The 2,500-nt window shown below is 29.4% G+C and overlaps 1 non-coding gene and 1 pseudogene across 1 annotated transcript; both read right to left on the reverse strand.

The window, feature by feature from the left end:
* LOC128924047 (large subunit ribosomal RNA) overlaps positions 1-1,376 on the reverse strand; it is a 3,702-nt pseudogene extending 2,326 nt beyond the window's left edge.
* A 453-nt stretch (positions 1,377-1,829) lies between these two features.
* LOC128924046 (5.8S ribosomal RNA) lies at positions 1,830-2,008 on the reverse strand. The gene has a single exon (XR_008472747.1). It is a non-coding gene; the product is annotated as a 5.8S ribosomal RNA (ribosomal RNA).
* Positions 2,009-2,500: the final 492 nt, after the last annotated feature.

Below are 2,500 nucleotides of genomic sequence, written 5' to 3' on the forward strand. Positions count from 1 at the left end.
GGTTCATCCCACAGCGCCAGTTCTGCTTACCAAAAGTGGCCCACTGGGCACATTATATCATAACCTCAACCTTCATATCAAGAAAGGTGAGGTTCTTACCCATTTAAAGTTTGAGAATAGGTTAAGGTCGTTTCGACCCTAAGGCCTCTAATCATTCGCTTTACCAGATAAGATTATTTTACATAATATTTAAATGCACCAGCTATCCTGAGGGAAACTTCGGAGGGAACCAGCTACTAGATGGTTCGATTGGTCTTTCGCCCCTATACTCAATTCTGACAATCGATTTGCACGTCAGAACTGTTTCGGTCTTCCATCAGGGTTTCCCCTGACTTCAACCTGATCAAGTATAGTTCACCATCTTTCGGGTCACAGCATATATGCTCAAGGTACGCTCCAGTTAGAGGTATAAATAATAATAAATTATCATTATACATAACTATATGGAACGCCCCGGGATTGAATTAATAGTAAAATATTTCACTAAAAATTAATCCCATTATATAAAAGTTAAGTTAATTTCGCCATTAGGTTTAATATAACCCAATGACTTGCACATATGTTAGACTCCTTGGTCCGTGTTTCAAGACGGGTCCCGAAGGTATCCTGAATCTTTCGCATTGTTAATCATATAAATGCATACAATTAATATTAAAATCAATGATAATAATATTATTGTAAAATTCAAAAGAATTTAAGCATTATATATGTAAAATCTATCAACACTTTATCAAATCATCAGTATTTATTCTATGTTAATAAGCTAAAAGCAAATTAATTTGAATAAACTTAACACCAATGATCTTTTGATAAATATTTTATTATGTTAATAGATTACAATGTCCTTATATGAAAAAAATGCACACTATTACTATAATATTATAAATATCACAGTTATAATGATGAATTTTTCATAATGGATATTCAGGTTCATCGGGCTTAACCTCTAAGCAGTTTCACGTACTATTTAACTCTCTATTCAGAGTTCTTTTCAACTTTCCCTCACGGTACTTGTTTACTATCGGTCTCATGGTTATATTTAGTTTTAGATGGAGTTTACCACCCACTTAGTGCTGCACTATCAAGCAACACGACTCTTTGGAAATATCTTTCTAGTAATCATTAACGTTATACGGGCCTGGCACCCTCTATGGGTAAATGGCCTCATTTAAGAAGGACTTAAATCGTTAATTTCTCATACTAGATATTAAGATATTCCATACACTGCATCTCACATTTGCCATATAGACAAAGTGACTTAGTGCTGAACTATTTTCTTTTCGCTCGCCGCTACTAAGAAAATCCTTGTTAGTTTCTTTTCCTCCCCTCATTAATATGCTTAAATTCAGGGGGTAGTCCCATATGAGTTGAGGTTGTATAAAAATATTTATATTTATTTTATATTTTAGCTTTTTGCTATTTTAAAGAAACATACATAATTATTTCTTAACACCAATATAATTTTCTTAATAATAAATATTCAATCTTTTCATCCCGTACTACTTACTTCATTATAACAACAATATTATTTTCTTGGTTTTTTACATTTAAGGCAATCCTAGAATAAAATAATATTTTATGCTAGACGTTCCTCTAAATGTATATATTATTTGAAATAATAATATTGAAATTTTATTGTTTTTGGGAATACTAAGATTCTTATTTATTATAAAATTTCGTTCAAATATGAGGTGTTCAAGAATATATTTTCTATATTTCTTTTTATGCTATTAATATTATGGATTGAAAAATACAATCCAGTAATATACCATGTGCTTAAATTCTTTTAATTGACTAAAAGAATAAGCAACTAATTTAGCATAGTCTTACAACCCTCAACCATATGTAGTCCAAGCAGCACTTTAAAATTAATTAAAGTACATAACAGCATGGACTGCAATATGCGTTCAAAATGTCGATGTTCATGTGTCCTGCAGTTCACACGATGACGCACAGTTAGCTGCGTTCTTCATCGACCCATGAGCCGAGTGATCCACCGCTTAGAGTGATAATTTTTTGTTTATTTTAATTTAACGTCAAGAGTTTTTAATTTATTGAAAGAATAACATTTCGTTTTCGTATATAATATATAAATTATTTTAAAACATCTTTCAATAAATTGTAATTTTCAACCCAAACATTTACAAGTTGCGCATGTCTTAGTCCAACAAAAACAGTAATTCCTTTTTTATTACATTTTATTTAATTTCTATATATTTTTAAGGAATTACACGTTAATGAGAACAAATTAACTTATCATTTATATTATTTTTATAAATAATAAGTACAACTATATATGTTTAAAGGTTTGTTGCGTTCAAATACAATGTATGCGATATAATTTTCATTATACTACAATACAAGGAGTAAAAAAAAAAAGAAAAAAAAGAAAAACATTCAAATAAATGAATGAAAAGAAAAAAAAGAAAATTTTTCTTTTTTATTCTTTTTTTGTTTGTTTGTTTGTTTGTTTGTTTGTTTGTTTTTTTATAATATTTAC

This window comes from Zeugodacus cucurbitae, unplaced genomic scaffold (assembly GCF_028554725.1).
Source record: "Zeugodacus cucurbitae isolate PBARC_wt_2022May unplaced genomic scaffold, idZeuCucr1.2 ctg00000228.1, whole genome shotgun sequence".
NCBI classification, from domain to species: domain Eukaryota; kingdom Metazoa; phylum Arthropoda; class Insecta; order Diptera; family Tephritidae; genus Zeugodacus; species Zeugodacus cucurbitae.